Source organism: Dreissena polymorpha, chromosome 13, assembly GCF_020536995.1.
Source record: "Dreissena polymorpha isolate Duluth1 chromosome 13, UMN_Dpol_1.0, whole genome shotgun sequence".
Taxonomy (NCBI): Eukaryota; Metazoa; Mollusca; class Bivalvia; order Myida; family Dreissenidae; genus Dreissena; species Dreissena polymorpha.
In genome coordinates, this window is record NC_068367.1 from 50,964,099 (window position 1) to 50,989,222 (window position 25,124).

The 25,124-nt window shown below is 35.8% G+C and overlaps 2 long non-coding RNA genes across 2 annotated transcripts; one reads left to right on the forward strand and one right to left on the reverse strand.

The window, feature by feature from the left end:
- Positions 1 to 3,704: 3,704 nt before the first annotated feature.
- Positions 3,705 to 4,289, reverse strand: LOC127856358 (uncharacterized). Its single transcript, XR_008037978.1, has 2 exons — positions 4,016 to 4,289; positions 3,705 to 3,800 (listed from the first exon to the last, which is right to left on the reverse strand). It is a non-coding gene; the product is annotated as an uncharacterized LOC127856358 (long non-coding RNA).
- A 9,123-nt stretch (positions 4,290 to 13,412) lies between these two features.
- LOC127856359 (uncharacterized) lies at positions 13,413 to 15,164 on the forward strand. Its single transcript, XR_008037979.1, has 3 exons — positions 13,413 to 13,542; positions 13,849 to 13,935; positions 15,047 to 15,164. It is a non-coding gene; the product is annotated as an uncharacterized LOC127856359 (long non-coding RNA).
- The last annotated feature ends 9,960 nt before the right edge of the window (positions 15,165 to 25,124 follow it).

The window sequence follows — 25,124 nt, forward strand, 5'->3', positions numbered from 1 at the left end:
TACTTACAAGATTTAAGTAGCAAACCATCAATCCATATGCATGCGCTGCAACGTGGATTACACTTTGTGTTAAAAGGATCTATAGCTCATTTAAATTTCTATACATTATTTTCTTGATTCAAATAGACGTATCCCGGATTCCACTAAAGTGTGGAAATAAATAGACTTGAATAGCACTTGCACATTGTATCCCACACAAATCAATGGTAATTTCGTGAAAATGATAACGGTTCATTTTGAAAGGATTATAAGTCGACCAGCTTTATTTACCAGGAAAGTTGTAGTTGTCTCAAAGGCTATTTCATATCATTTATACTAGTATCAATGTATAACAATCGGACGTTATTTGAAAACATTATGTGCAAACGTTAGTAATATTATTCTTATCACATAGTTTTTTAGCAACACATGGTGTTTTTTTCCAGCAATAAACATATAATGATAAATAAATTTGTATTGATGCCCAGGGTGTTATGATGAGTCAGCACTGGTCTAAATTTAGAATAAGGCTAAACCCCGAATATTTGGTTAAAGTCTAATTATTTTGCAAGTCTGACACATTTCTCGATCGCGTGTGACAATATTAAAATCATCACAATATGCAAGTATCCCAAATTTGATATGGCTTTAAACAGCTATAAAGTTTAGCATCGCTAACCCATCTACAGTGATTATCAAGATATTTGGCCATAGCTCTGTCATTCATAAAATCGCCGCTAATACACCACATCGGCACGTGTGCTTTTCAAGTTTGTGTGAAAATACAAACAGATTGATATATTGTTTCAAGTGATCTCTTTGAATATGATTGTGTCTGTGTGTATATCAATCAATTACTGCGCGGGTGTCCGAGTATCTGGGGTGATGAGGAGTGGGTACTTTATACGAGAGACCCCCTGCAAACCATATTGAGTTACCACTGCAGTGAAAACATACATGCTACATGAACAAGGCTACGTTTTTACATACAGGATCGTAAGCTTAATTTATTGCAGTTTATGCTATTGTTATTAATTGGACTTAAAGCTATAATTTCATTGCGATGGTCTTGCGATTTTATCATATACATCAATCAGTTCTGTTTACATGAGTGTATCAAGTGTCTTTAAAGGGGCCTTTTCACAGATTTTGGCATGTTTTGAAGTTTGTCAGTAAATGCTTTACATTGATAAATGTAAACATTGGATCTAAAACACTCCAGTAAAAATCAAGAATACAATTAAAAAAAAGTAGCCAGCAGCAGGGCTCGAACCAGTGACCCCCGGAGTCCTGGAGTAAAAACCAATTAGACCGCTCGGCCAAATGCGCCAAGTATGTATGAGAGACGTATTTTATACTATATATAAGCAATCTTCGTAGTTTCACAAAATTAAACGAAAACAGCAGAACTCTCCAAATTATTCAATCGATTCGCGTTGCAACGCTTTATAATTTTCAGGTTTTTAAATCATCAAAAGATGCATATACTGGCTATATTAGACCATGGTAAATGTTCAGTAATACTGTTTCCTCACAAATATCCTAACCAAAACGAAAATTTGCGATTCTGAAACAACTTTTTTTCAATTGTGTCAATTTACAAAAACGTGAAAAGATCCCTTTAAAAGTACGCACATTATTTACTTTTAACTTGGACTGTGCATGTAGTGAAGGCTGAGAGTGACGTCCCTGATTAGCCTGTGCGGATTAAACAGGCTTATCTAATATGCAACGACAATTTACACCAAAGCAATATGCCTCGTTTTCCAGACCTCGGACATGGTTTCAAAAATCATATAACTAGTTAAAGTGGTGGCAATGCACATTGCTACGCCTGTCATAATTAACGTTCCATTAAATATGCTGCCATTTTGCACATTTCTGTGAAACATGCTATTAGATCACTTGATGTTCGCTTCAAAACTCTTTTCATTGTCCAAACAGTTTATCATATAACAAATAATATTACAGCTCTTATGACAGACCTAGCAAATAAACATGATTAATAGCGTTACACGTATATAATAGGAATCTGCCGAGAACTATTGAACGGTAGATTGTCATTAACGCAAGCAGGAAATCAAAGTCAATCAAAGTATACGAATGTATCTAAGCAAATTTTATAAAATGCGTGGTAAATATGTGTCTTGTTCTGTGAGAAAACTGGGCAAAATGCATGTGCGTAAAGTGTCGTCCCAGATTAGCCTGTGCAGTCCGCACAGGCTAATCAGGGACGACACTTTCCGCTTTAATGGTATTTTTTGTGTAAAGGAAGTCCCTTTTTACCGAAAATCTAGTTTAAGCGGAAAGTGTCGTCCCTGATTAGCCTGTGCGGACTGCACAGGCTAATCTGGGACGACACTTTACGCATATGCATTAAGCCCAGTTTTCTCAGGACGCGACTCATATATAAGGGTGTGTAAAAGGGTGAGATACAAACAATGCTCATTTGTATGATTAATGCTGCGATGTAACCAATACATTTGCATTGTATCGTCAACGACTGATATAAAATGAACCTCGTTCTGGGAAAACTCGGCTTAATGCATGTTCGTAAAGTGTCGTCCGAGAATAGCCGGTGCTGTACGCAGAGGCTAATCCTGGAGTCACTTTTCGCTTTTATGGAATACTCATTGAAACGAGGTGTCTTCTAAACGAAAATTAGTGTCAGCAGAGAATGTCGGCCAGGATTAGCATGTGAAGGCTGGGACGAAACTTCAAGCAGATGCACATAGCCAAGTTTTTGCTATACGAGGCTTTAATACTAGCACTGGTAAGAAGATCGATATTAAATTTATATTAAGATTTATATACAAATGTAATATGCAACTATGTTTCATTTTGTCATGTTTTTTTTATTATCGCACCGGGACAATTTAACAGTGCTTATAGATGTACTAAATTAAGAATGCAAATGATGATATTAAACTAACAAATCAAGTCAAATTTGCGATAGTTTACGGCTTAAATTTAGAACGATTGACATGCATTCAAGAATAAATTATTGGCTAAATATACACTTTACCAGTGCATATACATAAACAATTCAAATGATATCATCGCACAAACATTAGTTCAAATATGCACTTTGAAAACAATTGCATTTCGACTGCTAATCTGGGGCGACATTTTACGACCACACACTAAACCCCGTATTCCCAGAGCGACGGCCATATTTAATTGGCAAGTTTTTGTTTTAAGAACGTTTACTTTTTGGCTGATACAGACAATGATACACCTTAACTTTTGTTTGTTTTCCCTACAATTTTATAAGTTGAAGATTTCTCAGTAACTTGATACACCGAATCCTCTTTGCAGAGCCAGTCGTTTGCTGTCATCTGACAAACTTCTCGACAAACAATATATTCAATTCACGTCAGCGCCTCATGTGTGCATATACCCTCGACCGATTGTTTCTAAGGTTTTTAAAATGTGTTTAATCTGTTCTGTACCGTTTAGCAACGGTGACGCAAACGAATGAGTTCTCGCTTTCCTGCCTCCACTTTTCTTACGTTTAAAATATGGGTGGGACATGACCGATTAACATGCGTCATTAGTGGAGAATTATATACAAATAAGCTGTACGATAAATGCTTATTTACACATTACCTTGCACGCCATGGCAATATGGTTTCATGACTTATAGTGGTGCATTTAAGATATTGTAACCCTTGGTTACGGGTGTTGTAAACCAATACACAAGATAAATTTATAATTCAAGACAGTTTCCAAGTTCACTTCTTTTAATAAGGTTAGAAGTTCATAATCAAATTATGCAGAAGAAATAACTTGTATCCCAGAGTGAATCTCAATCGAAGGATCTGAAATATATAAAACAATAAAATACTAAACAATAAACAATAGTTCTGTTCTAGTGGCCTTAACATGTAATTTATATGACTCAACCATTCATATAAGATCCATGCACAACAATGACAACAATAATCATAAATACAGCAACGCAGCATCAACAACTTTCCAAATAATGAGTTAACAAATATTTCATTCAACACAATACAATTTATACAATTCTTACCAATTTGTGGAATTGAGTCCCCTTTTCTCTTTCTCTTCCTTCAATCCTCTCTCACCCTACTGGTGCTGTAAATTAGAGCATGCAAACAGATATTATGGTGTTTCAACTGAGTGTATAAGTTGTTATCTAAAAGTGAATATACTAATTTGCTGCCATTCTGAACATTCGCGAAATCATATGATTTGAACATTTAACATGTTCAAACCTCAAACAAAATACAAAGAAAACAATGCATTGCAACCGTTTTCAATAACATACAATCAAATACAAACATACGAACCAATATTGACCACTAGAGTGACGTTTTAACTGGTGGTTTTAGATTACATAAAAATGTCTTCCACCTTTTCCCTCGGATTTGATCATGTCATCACACTCAAGAAAATATAATGTTAAAATAATAGGTAAGGGTTATAAACCACTATTAAGACAAATCGGGAGAAAGTCGACCCGGTCACATACTCCCCCACTTCGAGAAATGACGTCCCGTCATAGACCCAATCAGTCAAATCCGTCAATCTTCCATAACTTATCTTCTAGGTACTTATTAAAAACAACTACATTGTATTTATTACAAATAATACTATACAAGATCTAAACGACAAAAAAAATGTCAACTACATTACACTCAATCACTACATAATAGTAACTGCACCAACCAATCCAAGCTCCTCCTCCCCACCTTTTAACTGCGACCTCGCAGGTCTTTTTTAAAATCTAAAATATATTTTAATTTTATTTATTTATTATTAACATTTTATTTTAATTTAGTTTTATTATTGTATACATTTATATTAAAGACAAAAGATTACATTGACTATAATTTTGTTATCATTTATATTTAAATTGTTTTGATTAACTTAAACTATAATGAACAATTAAATTATATTTTTAATGATGTTGTTTTTTTTTTATATTTTTTTTTATTTTTTAGTTATGCAAGATTATATGTATCTCATATTTAAGATAAACACAATTTCTATCATAAATTATGTGACAGCTTGATGTAACTGTAAGCAATACACAGTTATATACAAAATAAACCTTAATACAATCTAAAACATGCATGTACATACAACAATATTATAACATGTATTATATACATGTATCAATACTCAACATAGCATTGAACATTTACATGTTGTGAAATGATTTGTATTCAGAAACCAAATATAACAATCAGACAATAATGTCTAAATAATACTTCTATGAAATCATTTCAATGCACATGTAATTGTTAAAACTATATACAAGTTTACACACATATTTTAAAATCAATGTAAAAAAACATATCAAATCCTGTCAGTTTTCACTGAAATATTGCCCCAACTAATTTATTGGCAATTTCAACATCCATATCTTCCAAAACACCTGAATTAAGTAAAACATTTAAATTCATTATTTTACTTTCTAGTGTTTCTGGTGTCGTTGAGGTCATTAGATACGCACCATATCTATCGGGTGGTTTTCTAGGCCTCACAGATCTTCGAAGTTGAGGAACAGGTGGTGTTTTACTCTTAACACTTCCACTATGATCTATCTCATGTCTTGAACTTTCTGCATTAATTTCTATACCACTACTGTTCCTATTCTTTTCCTGTGGTTCTATTTTATTTGCCTCTATATGTTCAGATGTAATTCCTGTATTCACTTCATCTGGTACAATATCCTCACTAACCTCTGAATTATCAGCTTTGGGCTCAACATTCTCCTTTGTATCCAACCCTTCAGGTTGATTACTTACAGCATCTCCCACTGCAACATTATCTGACTCAACATTTGTTTCAGACTCTGATTCTGAATCAACACTCAGATTTTCAATCTCCTGATTCTTACTCTTAGTGACTGAAGCATGGGCGTCCCCATTTGTCAATGTAGTATATACAAAGTACGCTTCCTCTTCACTTTCGGAATCATCATTTCTGGTGACGTCACCTAACTCCTTTTTCACTGAAACGTCTGTTTCATAATCTTTGCACTGCTCAGCAATCAATTCTTCACTTTCATTTTCCTGTCCCTCCATTCGAAACAAATGGTTTCGATGCAATACTTTTTCTTTTCCAATATCTTCATTTCTGACTTTGAATACAGGTATATCATCCCTTGGCTGTTGCACAACTTCATATACTTCATTTTCATATTTGTCTTCAATTTTATGTTTGCCATCAAATGCCAGTCGTTTAACTAAAACTTTATCTCCTACAGATATTTTGACAGCTTTTGCTTTTTTGTCATAGCCTTTTTTCTGTTTAGTTTTGGCTTTTTCTGTATGAATTTGTACTATCTTTCTGGTAGTGTCCATTCTTTCTTTCAGCTCTTTAATGTAGTCATCTGTCTCCTTACTAACTGTTTGGTCTCTGATTTTTTCAAATGTTGCATCAATAGGAAGTCTCGGCTTCCTTCCAAACATTAATTCATATGGTGAATACCTTGTTGACTCATGTGGTACACAGTTATAAGAATATACAAGATGTCCAATGTACTTTTTCCAATCTTTTTTCTGTTCATTATTCAAGGTTCCAAGCATATCCAATAAGGTTCTATTAAATCTCTCAGGCCCTGAATTGCCTTGAGGATGGTAAGGTGTTGTATGGCTTTTTTTAATGTCTGTTAATTTACAAAGTTCCTTGATAATGTCGCTTTCAAAATTAGCACCCTGGTCCGAATGTAAACGTGTTGGTATTCCGTAATTCACTACAAAGTTGTTGTAAAACGCTTCAGCTGTTGTTTTCGCAGTTTGATTTTTTGTCGGTATGGCAACAGCATATTTTGTGTAATGATCTGTGATAATCAAGATGTTACTGATACCTCCTTTAGATGGTTCCAGAGTCAAGTAGTCGAAACAAACTAATTCCAAAGGATATGTTGTGGTAATACTCACTAGTGGAGCTCTACCTACAACAGACTTCCGCCTTAAACATCTATCACATTTGTTCACATAATCATCTATTTCAGCTGCCATCCCTGGCCAGTAAAATCTCTCCCTCATCAACCTCATTGTTCTTTCTTTTCCGGGATGGCCTACATTGTCATGTACTCCTTTTAGGATATCTTTTTTGTAACAGTCTGGTACAACAAGTTGTTCTATAACTTGATCTTCATCATGTATTACTCTATATAAAATTCCACGTTTAATTTTAAAATTGTTGAACTGTTTTTTCATAATAAAATCATTTTTTGTCATGAATACAGATGGAATTGTCTCATCTATTTTGTATTTTCTCCAACGATCAATGAACTGATCTTGCCTTTGCATTCTTCTGATTTCTCTTAATTCTTTTTGTGCTAGTCCTTGACCTATTTCATCAATTTCCTCAAAATTGAGAGAAGCCATAGGCAAAGTTTCAATGTATGAATTTACAGTAATCATACCGTTACATATTGCCTTTACAGTGTGTTCATCAATTGTTACCATTTCTGCATTATTATTTACAACCCGTTCATATGGATACCTACTCATCCCATCAGCATCTGTATTTTGCATGCCTGGTCTGTAAGCAATATCAAATGAGTATTGTCCTAATGCAGCTACCCACCTCTGACCAGTTGCATCCAACTTCGCACTAGACAGGATATGAGTAAGCGGGTTGTTATCAGTAATAACTGAAAAGTGATTTAAAGATAGGTAGTCTGAAAACTTTTCAGTCACTGCCCACTTAAGAGCTAGGAATTCCAACTTAAAGGCACTGTAATTTCTTTCGGCTTTGTTCAAGGCACGGCTTGCATAAGCAATAACCCGTTTCTTATCTTCTTGAGTCTGGTATAGGACAGCACCTCAAGCTTTTATTGACGCATCGGTATGCAACTCAAAGGGTTTATTGAAATCAGGATACGCTAAAATTGGAGGAGAACATAAAATGTGCTTCAGTTTATCAAATATCTCTTGTTCATTGTCAGTCCATTTCCAAAGTTTATGATGTTTTGATTTGCCCTTTTTAACTGATGTTGGAGGAAGCAATTCTGATAATGGCCTTGTAATTTTGCTAAAATCCTTGACAGTTTTTTCCAAATGAAATGAAAATGAAATACTCAGAAAGATCAAGAGATAGAAATGTGCGTATATGTGCGCATGGTTCCAAGAGCGGAGATAGAAATGCGAGTGTATGTGCGCGCATGGTTCCAAAAGTGGAGATAGAAATGCGAGTGTATGCGCGCATAGTGCCAAGAGTGGAGATATAAATGTGAGTGTATGTGCGCATGGTTCCAAAAGTGGAGATGTGAGTATATGTGCGCATGGTTCCAAGATGGGAGATAGAAATGTGAGTGTATGTGCGCATGGTTCAAATAGTGGAGATAGAAATGCAAGTACATGTGCGCATGGTTCCAAGAGTGGAGATAGCAATGTGAGTGTATGTGCGCGCATGGTTCCAAGAGTGGAGATAGAAATGTAAGTGTAAGTGCGCATGGTTCCAAGAGTGGAGATAGAAATGTGAGTGTATGTGCGCATGTTCCCAAGAGTGGAGATAGAAATGTTATTGTATGTGCGCATAGTTCCAAGAGTGGAGATAAAAATGCAAGTGTATGTGCGCATGGTTCCAAGAGTGGAGATGTTTTGCATTCTTCAAATCTTCGTCTTTAATTATTTAAGTGATGTAACCCTTTACTCAGCTTTCGATGCATTGTGCAGTTTAAAAAATGTTTGAATATATATTGAGGTATGATTTAATAGAATTACATGTGTATGCGGTTTTAATAATTTCAGATGAAATATTGTAAGGCCCACTTGGTTTGCCATAATTTTGCTAGAAAACTTCGTGACACATATCCGAATCTGTCATTGGCGAATCGTGTTGTTCATTCTCACTTCGTAATGTATTTATATTACATTCACGAGATTGATTATCTATAGCCGGCCTTTATGTATTTCTTTTATAGTCACGTATTTAATTATCAAAAACTGGACTTAATGTATGTACGTAAATTGTCGTCCCAGATTAACCTGTGCATTTGGTGTATTGACGTCACTTCAAAGCATGTGTTAATATTTTTTGCGTCAACGAGTATATTACATAGTTATAATAGTATACAGATGAAATATATAAATTGGTGGTAGAACCGAAATAATTAACTGCAAACTGTTGGTTATTGGGGTAATAGTGGGGCTATAACCAACACTTTGCCGAGAATTATTTCTCAATTAACACTATAACTTGCAAACCGACTTTATTTAGTACCAATACAAGTCAGTATTTTTCGCTTATAAATAACACTGAAACCCCGGTCTTTGGAAAAGTCCTCAGAGGATAATACGAGTCCAAACTTTCCACAAAGTCTGGATTTTAGCCATTTTTTTTAATCCTCTAAATGAAAAATTCTTTCAAAGAAAGTTGCGTCTCTCATTAGCCTGTGTCGACTGAATAGGAGAATACTAGTATACGACGACACACACACATACATCGCAGTTTTCCTAAAAGCCAGAATCATTAAAGTTTTCCGAAACACCAGTTCTGATTATAGGAAGGCTTCAAGAAGTATACTCTGTTTGTCGAAAAAATTCAATGCCTTTTTAAACTTTTAATGGCTATTGAACATCAATTATGAAGTATACGGCTACATTGTACCATTGAGCATGCCGTTTGAAGACAGGTTTGGATAAACATGTCGAATAACAATTTAGATTTAACTAACGTAAACGCCTTTTTAAGTCACTCTTGATATCCGCTGTTACCTAAGGATACCCAATACAGTTACCATTTTCTTATCGTGCTATAAAAAGTGACGTCAACGCAGGGTTTCCTACTTAAAACAATTGTTCAAACAAACGCGTCATTCGACCAAGTACCATACGTCATTCTTGTCAGCTTGTGTACCGATATAAATCACGTCGAATGCTGTCAACATGAGACCATGCCTACCATTGTATACTCGATAATTGCTTGATGTGCAACTGAATTATGTTTGCGAATAAAAGGAAAACATTGTATAAATATATGTGTTGTATTTGTTTTAAAATAAGGAATAATACAGACAGCATTCGACACTATTTTAACGCAAAAATCTACACGCAAACTAACTCAATCGTATTAACATTACCATTGTGTACACAAATTACAACAAACACTAGCTGGTTGATGCTAAAAGTTTTCTGGTGATTTATAGAATTTCATTTTTTTTCTTTATTTAGTTAACCATATTGCCACTTTTCAATTTTTAAAGATGACCTTGTATGTTGGTCGTGATCAAAACCACCCAATATGGAGTTAAAAACTATGTATGGATACAATTAATGTAGTTTTATAACAATAGCTAATTTTCTGTAAGATATTTTAGACCCAAAGCATGTTTCTGTTTCAGTAATAGTGGCATTTACCATTCACAAAAACATCATGTGGAATCGCTTGATATAATTTTACGTTATTAAGTACATCGAATTTAATTATATTTTTCAGTGACTGTTACCTTGACTGGAACCATGTTATATGTATAACCATGCTTGGTCAAGAAATAAGCCATTTATGTACGACTTTTTAATCACGTATCTCATTTCGTTAGTGAGTTGTTAAGAACAAAACCTTTATCTTTACTTACTAACATTGACCTTCACCTCATTTGCGATTCCGAATGAACATTTTTATCCTGTCTGCATACGTTACCTTATAATGTTAATGTGTACACATAAAAGGCACTGATTTTGACAAATGTAAAACAAGAGTTTCCGACTTGTTCAATGATACCATTTCAATATGAGTAATACATATCTATTCGGTGATACATACAACTTTTTTGCTAGACATCATGGTGAAGTACATTTTGAGGAGACCATCTTTAATTAAGTCTCAATTATTTGAGCTGCGAACGTCAAATCAGGCTGACATTTACGGGTCCCATGGGTAACATGAGCATTTCTATCGGCACTCATTTGCATATTTTTAAGAACTGCCGGCCAAGTTAGTCGTTGCCAGCCGGCCAAGTTAGTCGTCTGCCAGAATTTTGACAATTGACCATCAATCTAATTAATGAACCTTATGCATGTCTTTATTTATTTCATCTGTAATTATTAGCATTGTTTACTTTTTGAGCCTTTAACTGTTAAAAATGCCCGCCAATTTTGGACCGACACTGCTTTTTGCCTTCGCCTTCAACCCCGTCAGGCAGATCTACTCAGAATAACACTACTTTGCCTTATTTTTCCTGTTTGGATATCTTGCTGAGTTCAAGTAAAATCAAGTATTCAGCTGAAAACACATAAATGATAATAATATTATGCTTTCTTTCCTGGAAGAATGTTGTTGTGATAGACACTGCGTGAAAAACATCAGGGAATATGTATTTAAGTGACCTCATTATTATGCCTAAACCTAAGTGTTCATTTGTAGGCGGTGTCGAAATGGGTCTATAGCTCTGCCTGAACTGTCGTCCAATTGGTTTACAAGTCCGGCTGAAGTGACAGGCCATCAAAAACTGTACAGCATGACTGATTCGGAGACGGCCCTCAACACTCACCCAGTCGTGTCGAGAGGATCGGTGTCTTTGCAGGTTAGTACGCCGTTATTTTCAATTTTATCTATTTAAAATGATTTCTTTGATATCCTGGCACACTTTTGTCACCAGAATTAGGAATATTTACTTCAGCTCTGAAACCACATTTTGTGGTGGCGATAACTTTGCCAGTGTGCCCGGCAATGTGATGCCGGCGTGGTGAATTAACCATTTGCAGCAAATAAAGCAACACAGACTATTGAAAGCTTACTCTAATTGTATCTAACTTACATAAGTTGGCACCGTTATGGGTAAGTGTGCACACAAAACCTTTTTGTTTTCTCAGATTACCCGGAATTGAGCACCCGGACCAGACTGACACTTTCCGGAGCCTGTCCGAGACGGAACTCGAGCCAAGGAATCATAGGTCCAGGTGTGACAAAAGACATAAAGCTCATGTCTGACGATGACTTTGTTTTAGTCAGGAAGTCAAGTGTGTTGTTTTTCCATGCAAGCAAGCCCTTTTGTTTGGTTAGCAAAACCTGCTTTGATGCACAAATATTGCCATTGGTGATTTTTTTTTTCACTTATTAAGTCACATCAGCTTTGCCTATTAGAATCGAAAGTGATGCCTTGTATGGAGTCTAATTGCTGCATGTATGATGAAACCAAGTTTGACTTTTCTTCCTTAATTCTTGACGCGAAACGCTGTTACGCATGACGCTTTCAACGGCAACTTTTATGAATAAATCTGTAGTTCATTGTACCGGAACTTTGTGATCTTTCTCAAAACAGATTATACCTGTGGGAAAAGTGCCTTTAATTCAAATTTGAAGGGTTTAGGTTCTCTTAAAGGTCACATAACCCCAAACCGGAACCCCTGATTGCAGGGTTACATGCAATAAACTTGATACTTAGCACATATTGTTCAGTGCATGCTGACTACGATTTGTAAAATACATTGCAAATGGTATGTTTTGGTATTAATTTGAAGGTATATTTGTAAGCAATAAGAAAAAAGCAATTTTTGTGCTCTGCTTTTTCTGTTGATGGTTCCCGGCGTTGAAAGTAGGTCATTCTCTTTGAGCCCAAAATGGTCGCCTCCACATCTGTCAAAACTGGTGTGCCTATTCTAAGGTAAATATTTTGAGTTACAACACATAGAATTTGATGACATGCATTTTTGCAAAAGATTATCCATTTATCTTTCCAATGATGTATGATGATATAGTGCTGAAACGCTTGGTCATGGTAAAAATTGATATCGATCTTCAACTATTTTATATGTAATATAGAAAGAAATTATTTGCGCATGCGTAACATTTAAGAACTGCCGACCAAGTTAGTCGTCTGTCACAATTTTGACAATTGACCATCAAAAACTCTCTGTATTGCAAAAGATAACTGTCAGATGGCATTTTAACCCTAATTAGGGCTGTTTGCGATTGGGCTGATGCCCTTGGGGTCATAAGGGGGGTAAATGCTTGAAAGTCACACCGAAACCAGTTCCGGAGACATATTCTAAGATTACTTAAACACTCGGTATTGTTTTTCAGTGACATTTTGACATAAATTTGCATCAACCTCAATAATGAACCTTATGCATGTCTTTATTTCATCTGTAATTTTTAGTATTGTTTTCTTTTTGAGCCTTTTACTGTTAAAAATGCCCGCCAATTTTTGACCGACACTGCTATCTGCCTTCGCCTTCAACCCCGTCAGGCAGATCTACTCAGAATAACACTACATTGCCTTATTTTTCCTGTTTGGATATCTTGCTGAGTTCAAGTAAAATCAAGTATTCAGCTGAAGACACATAAATGATAATAATATTATGCTTTCTTTCCTGGAAGAATGTTGTTGTGATAGACCCTGCGTGAAAAACACCAGGAGATATGTATTTAAGTGACCTCAATATTATGCCTAAACCTAAGTGTTCATTTGTAGGCGGTGTCGAAATGGATCTCAAGCTCTGCCTGAACTGTCGTCCAATTGGTTTGCAAGTCCGGTTTAAGTGACAGGCCATCAAAAAACTGTACAGCATGACTGATTCGGAGACGGCCCTCAACACTCGCCCAGTCGTGTCGAGAGGATCGGTGTCTTTGCAGGTTAGTACGCCGATATTTTCAATTAAATCTATTGTTAAATGATATCTTTGATATCCTGGCACACTTTTGTCACCAAAATTAGGAAAATTTGTTTTTTTTACATTTACTGCAGCTCTGAAACCACATTTTGTGGTGGCGATAACTTTGCCAGTGTGCCCGGCAATGTGATGCCGGCGTGGTGAATTAAATATTTGCAGCAAATAAAGCAACGAAGACTATTGAAAGCTTACTCTAATTGTATCTAACTTACATTAGTTGGCATCGTAATGGGTAAATGTGCACAAAAAACCTTTTTTGTTTTCTCAGATTACCCGGAATTGAGCACCCGGACCAGACTGACACTTTCCGGAGCCTGTCCGAGACGGAACTCGAGCCGAGGAATCATAGGTTCAGGTGCGACAAAAGACATAAAGCTCATGTCTGACGATGACTTTGTTTTAATCAGGAAGTCAAGTGTGTTGTTTTTCCATCCAGGCAAGCCCTTTTGTTGGGTCAAATGACATCAGAGATGCTGCTTCTACATGATTTCTACCTTAAATGTGCAAAAAAAAAGTTTGTTCGCATCCGGTTCAAAACCTGCTTTGATGCACAAATATTGCCATTGGTGATTTTTTTCACTTATGAAGTCAGATCTACTTTGCATATTAGAATCGAAAGTGTTGCCTTGTATGGAGTTTAATTGCTGCATGTATGATGTAACCAAGTTTGGCTTTTCTACCTTAATTCTTGACGCGAAACGCTGTTACGCATGACGCTTTCAACGGCAACTTTAATGAATAAATCTGTAGTTCATTGTACCGGAACTTTGTGAACTTTCTCATAACAGATTATACCTGTGGGAAAAGTGCCTTTAATTAAAATTTTAAGGGTTTAGGTTCTCTTAAAGAACTGCCGACCAAGTTAGTGGTCTGCCAGAATTTTGACATTTGACCATCAAAAACTCTCTGTATTGCAAAAGATAACTGTCAGATGGCATTTTAACCCTAATTAGGGCTGTTTGCGATTGGGCTGATGCCCTTGGGGTCATAAGGGGGGTAAATGCTGGAAAATCACACCGAAACCTGTTCCGGAGACATATTCTAAGACTAGTTAAATACTCGGTATTGTTTTTCAGTGCCATTTTGTCATTAATTTGCATCAATCTTAATAATGAACCATATGCATATCTTTATTTCATCTGTAATTATTAGCATTGTTTACTTTTTGAGCCTTTAACTGTTAAAAGTGCCCGCCAATTTTGGACCAACACTGCTATCTGCCTTCGCCTTCAACCCCGTCAGGCAGATCTACTCAGAAAAACACTACTTGCCTTATTTTTCCTGTTTGGATATCTTGCTGAGTTCAAGTAAAATCAAGTATTCAGCTGAAGACACATTAATGATAATAATATACTGCTTTCTTTCCTGGAAGAATGTTGTTGTGATATACCCTGCGTGAAAAACACCAGGGGATCTGTATTTAAGTGACCTCAATATTATGTCTAAACCTAATTGTTCATTTGTAGGCGGTGTCGAAATGGGTCTATAGCTCTGCCTGAACTGTCGTTTAAATGGTTTACAATTCCGGCTGAAGTGACAGGCCATCAAAAACTGTACAGCATGACGTCGCTGTCGTTCTCAAACCACGTAGCTCCAAAATTTTCAAAATATTTTTTTCGTCTTTTCCGAATATATGAAGTCTGGCGCGTGTTTTGTGCTATATCTCGTAGCTCTACGCCAATCAGAGCCCTTGAAAAAGCCACGTGACGTGACGAAATGTTGTAGAATGATTGTTGGCTTTTTTCCCGGCGAAAAGTCGTAGCGACGCCATTTCACCTATAGGTACGTCGTTTCGTTTGGAGAAATTTGACAAAAACGTTTTTATAATTTTTTTATTTGCAACTACGAGGTTTCCTATAAAAAAATGAGACGGTTATTTCTCTCTCCTGAAAAGTTGGCATTTTGTAGCTACGAGGTTTGAGAACGACAGCGACGATGACTGATTCGGAGACGGCCCTCAACACTCACCCAGTCGTGTCGAGAGGATCGGTGTCTTTGCAGGTTAGAACGCCGTTATTTTAATTAAATCTATTGTAAAATGATTTCTTTGATATCCTGGCACACTTTTGTCACCAGAATTAGGAAAATTGGGTGTTTTACATTTTCTGCAGCTCTGAAACCACATTTTGTGGTGGCGATAACTTAACCAGTGTGCCCGGCAATGTGATGCCGGCGTGGTGAATTAAATATTTGCAGCAAATAAAGCAACGAAGACTATTGAAAGCTTACTCTAATTGTATCTAACTTACATAAGTTGGCATCGTAATGGGTAAATGTGCACAAAAAACCTTTTTTGTTTTCTCAGATTACCCGGAATTGAGCACCCGGACCAGACTTACACTTTCCGGAGCCTGTCCGAGACGGCAATCGAGCCGAGGAATCATAGGTCCAGGTGTGACAAAAGACTTAAAGCTCATGTCTGACGATGACTTTGTTTTAGTCAGGAAGTCAAGTGTGCTGTTTGTCCATGCAAGCAAGCCCTTTTGTTGGGTCAAATGACATCAGAAATGCTGCTTCTTCATGAATTCTACCTAAAATGTGCCAAAAAAAAAGTTTGTTCGCATCCGGTTCAAAACCTGCTTTGATGCACAAATATTGCCATTGGTGAATTTTTTCACTTATTAAGTCATATGTTACATCAGCTTTGCCTATTAGAATCGAAAGTGATGCCTTGTATGGAGTCTAATTGCTGTGTGATCTTTCACAGTAACGCCACTTGAAATAGTCCATATAAATATTTACTACGGACTGTCATTGACTTAAAATGTTAGTGTAAAGTTGTTATTTGTTAAATTGATTGTTAGATTGATGAAGCAAATTAAATCATCAAATACGATAGCAAGTATACTGATTAACGCAGTTAATTCCTATCTTTACTAAAAAAACGTTGCGTTTGACCTTTAAACCTTTTGTACTGTTTTCTGTAAATCGTAACCCGACCGTTTGTCGGTCAGTGGGTTTTTGATTGAAATATACTATGTTATTTAATATGTCTGTCGAGAAAACAGGTTGAACAGACGTTGAAACTGTTATTGTATAACTGAACGTCAAATTTAACCGAAAAGGGAAACATTTAAAGGTTCGCAGTAGACCTATACAAAAACTTGCACATTGATTTCGCATTTAGGCATCAACAAAGTAAAGTGAAAATATAACCTTACGTGAGATAACATACTATAAAATACGATTAATGTATTGTACTGTATCTATAAGCCCAAACATATAGCAAGTTGCTGAGGAATTGGGCTAAAACGAGCGAAACGTAAACACTCAACAGTGGAATTCTTAAAGAGGTGAGTCAAAATTGATTAAAATCCATGCAATTATGAGCTTTTGATAAGGTTTTAAGCGACAGTCCTAAAAATTATCACGTGTGTTCAAAAAGTGGACGCGACTAACGTTTATAATTACCAATCTTCGCACTTGCACCGAAGCCCATGATCAGTGCTATTTATGTTGTTTTTAATCTATGATTATGATCAATGCAAATACAGTTGATAAATAACCACAGTACAGTAATATGTCGAGAGAATTGAGATATCTATTGCCAACACAAACTGGTGAAGTTAATACCATTTCATCGGGCTGGTATGAAAGCTTTGGGCTAGTCATTTTGCTTGCAAACTAGACGGAATTTGAAATCGCTTTGACAAAATAAGGTGAAGAATGTATTGCAGATGAGCGCGCTAATCTTGGCGAGTCTACAGTTGTGTAATCGGGCACTATAACTTCGACCTAGCAAAAAAAGGTCGCAACCAATTCTGTGACACATCCATCAAATCGAACATTCCACTTGTTAATGATTGTGTACGAATGCAAATATTTTCGCAATGATAAATACGTATTTAATACCGAAAAATGTCAGATATTCAGATATCACTAGTACAAGAGTATTTAATACCGATTAATTTTATTTTAATCATCCGGTTCACTAACAAAAGGTTAATCTCCTGTTTGTTTCCTTTATACAAATTCTACAAAGATGTGTAAGGAATGTACTCAATGTAGTTTGGTTTATTTAAAAAATATACGGCAAACAATACAATTGTAGAGGAATGTTTCACAGATCGAACTTAAAAGACGTTAAAATATTCATACTTGTTTACGATCCTCCTTATGTCTCCTTATAACAAGCAATATTCACCCTCACTCTCCAAACAAACTGACAGCCTTGGATTCTAAAATGCTTTTTTTTTCTTCAATTTTTAATTTTAAGTTTTTCTCAAGGCTGAGAGACTGTCATAATATTTGTTGACATTTAATTGCATTTTCTACAGCATAAACAAAGCCCCACAACATGTCAAAACAAATGCTGATATTAACAATTCAAAAGTCGAAAATAAAATTAAGATAAGTGGTCAACCATTGATGAAAGAATGGTCACATTTGATTGGTCCCCTATCATCGTAACATGTTTTGGCATGCTCACTTTTCCAGAACATCCATACATGACTATTTTAGTAAGTAAAATTATTAATCAGTTCTGAATACAGCCTCCAAACTCGCGTTTTGCGTAAACTGTAAAATAATATATTTGTCTCACACTACTTTTAGTTTATTTGATCAGTTGACTGAACCACGAACGACGCAAATCATTTAAAGACATTTTTTACACCAAGAAAGTTCAATGCCTGCAAATATACATGTTTTTTCTTTATGTGCTCACTGTCCACTTCGTTTAAATTTCACATATTTAGAACATTCAAATACGTTTCTAACATATGCGTATAGAGTTTGACTGGTTTTTTCACATATATGTTGTATTTTAAAATACATACATACAAAAGGTAGGAACGAGCGTGAATAAAAAATCTCTAAAAGTAATTTCTTGTGTAAACCTCGATTTGCATTGCATACCATTATGCACATTTTTGTTAACATAACAAAAATATATAAAAAGAACCGAACTTTGAATTTCTAAAGGGTCACACTGATTGTTCTTGTCATCAGATAGATGCATTTTTATGGAAAGAACCGTGCGGTCTAGAGTGATTCCTTATTCTTCCTAAGTTAACGCGGGCATTAGAATTCCTTCTCAACATTAATCGCAATAACATAAGGTTGAAATTGAATAATTTAAATACTTTCGTGAAATAAATTACCTGTAATGTATTCATCGCCCTCGAATAATGCATAATAGTGCATACACAATAGGTAAATGCAAACCATTGAACTTTTCGCACTTATCATTTATTCATTGACATTTTACATATATCAAATAATGTTTTCCCTTTGAATAATAATGCAATATATATTGCTATAAACGCGATGATTTAATGTTGATACCACGTAAGTGAATTAATTTTAAAATTAAAATGAACGCTCCAAAAAAAATCTGAGTTAATTTTACTTCAACTAAATCACAAAGAAAAAATAAATAACAGTAGCATGACGCACACATTCATTGAATGCTCTGATAAAACGCTTGCACGCGTTTCCGATACAAATATTGTATTAAACTACTCTAAAAAAGCATACTGAATTATACTTTCTCTACATATATGAAAATAGTATCAGCTTATGTTGTATTTGACACAAGAGGCCAACAATATATGCATTAAAGAGACAAACATAGAAACGAACCTTGAAACAATACAAATGATTTAAGCTAAGGTCCCCGGTTATAAACGGAAATTCCATGAATTCCTCGGTATATTCAGTTACGCCAAAAGGAAATTGTCATGTCATTGTTAAACGACATAATTTAATTATAAGGTTTTGTTGCTTGTAACCACTAGTGGTAAAATAACCCTATGGACTTTCCTACAGAAACGAGTACACAGGAATAATACAGGTTTTTTTTTCCATTCGGTATTTCATTAAGCTGTCTTTTATCATCAATTTACTAGTATAACTGCAAAGGTTTATCTATAAAAGTGTTCGTATTAAGGTATTCACAATTATTTCACACTTTTATTTATCACACAAGTATATGAGATGCACTTCAAAGAACGGGTTTTGATGCATGTGCGTAAAGAAAAGTCGCAAATCAGCATGTTCAGTCCTCAAACTTTTTGCCTAATCAGAACTTTCGTCAAGAAGAGTGTCCCTTTCAACGATAAATCAAAATCAGTCCGCACAGGCTAATCCCGTACAACACTTTACGCACATGCATTAAACCCTTTAACCCATTTTTCACAGATTGGGTCCGTATCATATTCGATTTTTCAGTCGGGCGCTACGGTAGCAATACTACGTATGGTTGTAACATTAAATGGTAAAGCTAGTTTAAGCGCATCACGTTTGAATTTTGAATTCATAATGTCCTAAAAATATGTTAAACGACGATTGTTTCTCTGCGTCTCTAAACCGAACGATATCACTATAACACAAGTATGTATATTGTTTTGCACAATTAAACACCAATTATGCACAAACTATAAGGTTTGTAAAGTTGGCTGTTAGATGTTAGCTGTTCATCAGATGTTTAAAACAGAAATGCACAGCTGTGCATTGGGTGTTAATCAGATGTTTAAAACAGAAATGCACAGCTGTGCATTGGCTGTTAATCAGATGTTTCAAATAGAAATGTACAGCTGTGCATTGCATGTCCGTCGGATGTTTAAAATACAAATGCACAGCTCTGCATTGGGTGTTCATCACAAATTTAAAAAAGAAATGCACAGCTGTGCATTGGGTGTTCGTTAGATGTTTAAATTAGAAATGCATAGCTGTGCATTGGGTGTTCGTCAGATGTTTACAATTAAATGCACAGCTGTGCATTGGGTGTTCGTCAGATGTTTAATATATAAATGCAAAGCTGTGCATTGTGTGTTCGTCATATGTTTAATATATAAACGCATAGCTGTGCATTAGGTGTTTGTCAGATGTTTAAAATAGAAATGCACAGCTATGCATAGGGTGTTCGGCAGATGTTTAAAATAGAAATGCACAGCTGTGCATTGGGTATTAATCAGATGTTTAAAGAAATGCACAGCTGTGCATTGGGTGTTCGTCAGATGTTTAAAATAGAAATGCATAGCAGTGCATTAGGTGTTCGTGAGATATTTACAATTTAAATGCACAGCTGTTCATTGGGTGTTCATCAGATGTTTAATATACAAATGAATAGCTGTGCATTGGGTGTTCGTCAGATGTTAATATAGAAACGCAAAGCAGTGCATTGGGTGTTCGTCATATGTTTAAAATACAAATGCACAGCTGTGCATTGGGTGTTCATCAGATGTTTAAAACAGAAATGCACAGCGGTGCATAGGGTGTTAATCAGATGTTTGAAATAGAAATGCACAGCTGTGCATTGTGTGTTCGTCAGATGTTTAAAATACAAATGCACAGCTGTGCATTGGGTGTTCATCAGATCTTTAAAATAGAAATGCACAGCTATTCATTAGGTGTTCGTCAGATGTCTTCAATTTAAATGCTCAGCTGTTCATTGGGTGTTCATCAGAGGTTTAATATATAAATGCATAGCTGTGCATTGGGTGTTCGTCAGATGTTAAAATAGAAACGCAAAGCTGTGCGTTGGGTGTTCGTCAGATGTTTTAAATACAAAGGCACAGCTGTGCATTGGGTGTTCATCAGATGTTTAAAATACAAATGCACAGCTGTGCATTGGATGTTAATCAGATGATTAAAACAAAATGCACAGCTGTGCATTGGGTGTTAATCAGATGTTTAAAAAAGAAATGTACAGCTTTCCATTGGATGTTCGTCGGATGTTTTAAATACAAATGCACAGCTCTGCATAGGGTGTTCATCAGATATATAAAAAGAAATGCACAGCTGTGCATTGGGTGTTCGTCAGATGTTTAAATTAGAAATGCATAGCTGTGCATTAGGTGTTCGTCAGATGTTTACAATTTAAATGCACAGCTCTTCATTGGGTGTTCATCAGATGTTTAATATATAAATGCATAGCTGTGCATTAGGTGTTTGTCAGATGTTTAAAATAGAAATGCACAGCTGTGCATTGGGTATTAATCAGATGTTTAAAATATAAATGCACAGCTGTGCATTGGATGTTCGTCAGATGCTTAAAATACAATGTACAGCTGTTCATTGGGTGTTCATCAGATGTTTAAAGAAATGCACAGCTGTGCATTGGGTGTTCGTCAGATGTTTTAAATAGAAAAGCATAGCTGTGCATTAGGTATTCGTGAGATTTTTACAATTTAAAAGATATATAAAAAGAAATGCACAGCTGTGCATTGGGTGTTCGTCAGATGTTTAAATTAGAAATGCATAGCTGTGCATAAGGTGTTCGTCAGATGTTTACTATATATAAATTCATAGCTTTGCATTGTGTGTTCATCATATGTTTAATATATAAATGCATAGCTGTGCATTAGGTGTTTGTCAGATGTTTAAAATAGAAATGCACAGCTGTGCATTGGGTATTAATCAGATGTTTAAAATATAAATGCACAGCTGTGCATTGGATGTTCGTCAGATGCTTAAAATACAATGTACAGCTGTTCATTGGGTGTTCATCAGATGTTTAAAGAAATGCACAGCTGTGCATTGGGTGTTCGTCAGATGTTTTAAATAGAAAAGCATAGCTGTGCATTAGGTATTCGTGAGATTTTTACAATTTAAATGCACAGCTGTTCATTGGATGTTTATCAGATGTTTAATATATAAACGAAAAGCTGTGCATTGGGTGTTCGCCAGATGTTAAAATTGAAACGCAAAGATGTGCATTGGGTGTTCGTCATATGTTTAAAATACAAATGCACAGCTGTGCATTGGGTGTTCATAAGATGTTTAAAACAGAAATGCACAGCGGTGCATAGGGTGTTAATCAGATGTTTAAAATAGAAATGCACAGCTATGCATTGGGTAAAGCACAGCTGTGCATTGGGTGTTCGTCAGATGTTTAAAATACAAATGCACAGCTGTGCATTGGGTGTTCATCAGATCTTTAAAATAGAAATGCACAGCTGTGCATTGGGTGTTCTTCATATGTTTAAAGTAGACATGCATAGCTGTGCATTAGGTGTTCGTCAGATGTTCACAATTTAAATGCACAGCTTTTCATTGGGTGTTCATCAGATGTTTAATATATAAATGCATAGCTGTGCATTGGGTGTTCGTCAGCTGTTCAAGATAGAAATGCACAGCTGTGCATTGGGTGTTTATCAGATGTTTAAAATAAAAATGTACAGCTGTGCATTGGATGTTCGTCGGATGTTTAAAATACAAATGCACAGCTGTGCATTGGGTGTTTATCAGATATTTAAAAAGGAAATGCACAGCTGTGCATTGGGTGTTCGTCAGATGTTTAAATTAGAAATGCATAGCTGTGCATCGGGTGTTCGTCAGATGTTTACAATTTAAATGCACAGCTGTGCATTGGGTGTTCATCAGATGTTTAATATATAAATGCATAGCTGTGCAATGTGTGTTTGTCATATGTTTAATATATAAACGCATAGCTGTGCATTAGGTGTTGGTCAGATGTTTAAAATAGAAATGCACAGCTATGCATGGGGTGTAAATCAGATGTTTAAAACAGAAATGCACAGCTGTGCATTGGGTGTTAATCAGATGTTTAAAATAGAAATGTACAGCTGTGAATTGGAAACAATATGCAAAATCTCTTACATACTTAAAATTACAATCTAAAACACAGAATTTCGATCACGAAAGTGTTGTTTGGGTTTTCAACAAAAAGCATTTTAACAATCGCGATCTAGCTATGCATTTCTATTTCAAACATCTGACGAACACCCAATGCACAGCTATGCATTTGTATTTTAAACATCTGATGAACACCCAAGGCACAGCTGTGCATTTGTATTTTAAACATCTGGTGAACATCCAAAGCACAGCTGTGCATTTCTATTTTAAACATCTGATTATCACCCAATGCACAGCAGTGCATTTGTATTTTAACATCTGACGAACATCCAATGCACAGCTGTGAATTTGTATTTTAACATCTGACGAACATCTAAAGCACAGCTGTGCATTCTATTTTAAACATCCGATTAACACCCAATGTACAGACGTGCATTTCTATTTTAAACTTCTGCCGAACACCCGATGCGCAGCTATGCTTTTCTATTTAAACATCTAAAGTACACCCAATGCACAGTTGTGCATATCTGTTTTAAACATCTGCCGAACATCCAATGCACAGCTGTGCATTTCTATTTTAAATATCTGATGAACACCCAATGCACAGCTGTGCATTTAAATTTTAAACATCAGACGAACACCCAATGCACAACTTTGCGTTTCTATTTTAACATCTGACGGACACCCAATTCACAGGTATGTATTTCTATTTCAAACATCTGATGAACACCCAATGCACAGCTGTGAATTTCTATTTTAACATCTGACGAACACCCAATGCACAGCTTTGCGTTTCTATTTTAACATCTGACGAACACCCAATGCACAGCTATGCATTTATATATTAAACATCTAATGAACACCCAATGAACAGCTGTGCATTTAAATTGTAAACATCTGACGAACACCTAATGCACAGCTATGCATTTCTATTTTAAACTTCTGCCGAACACCCGATGCGCAGCTATGCATTTCTATTTTAAACATCTAAAGGACACCCAATGCACAGCTGTGCATTTGTATTTTAAACATCTGATGAACACCCAATGAACAGCTGTGCATTTAAATTGTAAACATCTGACGAACACCTAATGCAATGCTATGCATTTCTATTTTAAACTTCTGCCGAACACCCGATGCGCAGCTATGCATTTCTATTTAAAACATCTAAAGGACACCCAATGCACAGCTGTGCATTTGTATTTTAAACATCTAAAGTACACCCAATGCACAGCTGTGCATATCTGTTTTAAACATCTGCCGAGCATCCAATGCACAGCTGTGCATATCTGTTTTAAACATCTGACGAACACCCAATTCACAGCTGTGCATTTAAATTTTAAACATCTGACGAACACCCAATGCACAACTTTGCGTTCGTTTCTATTTTAACATCTGACGGACACCCAATGCACAGCTATGTATTTCTAGTTTAAACATCTGATAAACACCCAATGCACAGCTATGCATTTATATATTAAACATCTGACGGACACCCAATACACAGCTATGTATTTCTATTTTAAACATCTGACGAACATCCAATGCACAGCTATTCATTTATATATTAAACATCTGATGAACACCCAATGCAGAGCTGTGCAATTGTATTTTAAACATATGACGAACATCAAATGCACAGCTGTGCATTTCTATTTTAAACATCTGATTAACACACAATGCACAACTTTGCATTTCTATTTTAAACTTCTGTCGAACACCCGATGCGCAGCTATGCATTTCTGTTTTAAACATCTGATGGACACCCAATGCACAGCTGTGCACATCTATTTTACACATCTGAAGAACATCCAATGCACAGCTTTGCATTTCTATTTTAAACATCTGATGAACACCCAATGCAAAGCTGTGCATTTGTATTTTAAACATCTGACGAACATCCAATGTACAGCTGTGCATTTCTATTTTAAACATCTGATTAACACCCAATGCACAGCTGTGCATTTCTGTTTTAAACATCTGATGAACACCCTATGCACAGCT